A 404-nucleotide genomic window follows, 5' to 3' on the forward strand; every position below is an offset into this window, starting at 1 on the left:
CCAGCTGCTCTGCCGGTCCCAGGCTCTTTGCCCCATACTCCTTGGCCCCAGAAGAGGAAATCCTGGTTTTTCCCCCCCGGCTGTCCCCAGCGAGGCCGCAGCAGGCAGTGTGGTGGTTTGCGGAGGGGCTCGCTCCGCCGTGCCCTCCTGCTCATGGTTTCTCACCTGATTTTTTCCCCTGTTAGGGTGGTCAGGCACTGGAATAGGTTGCCCAAGGAGGTGGTGGAGTTACCATCCCTGGAAGTATTTGAGAGGCATCTGGTGCTGAAAGATATGGTTTAGGGTTTAGGGGGTACAGTGGAGAGACAGGTTAATAGCTGGACTTGATCTTAGAGGTTTCTTCCAACCTTGATGCTTCTATTGCAGCATCTGAAGGGAGCAACACTTTTTTTATATATTCCTTT

Source organism: Acanthisitta chloris, unplaced genomic scaffold, assembly GCF_000695815.1.
Source record: "Acanthisitta chloris isolate BGI_N310 unplaced genomic scaffold, ASM69581v1 scaffold21807, whole genome shotgun sequence".
In the NCBI taxonomy this organism is placed as follows: Eukaryota; Metazoa; Chordata; class Aves; order Passeriformes; family Acanthisittidae; genus Acanthisitta; species Acanthisitta chloris.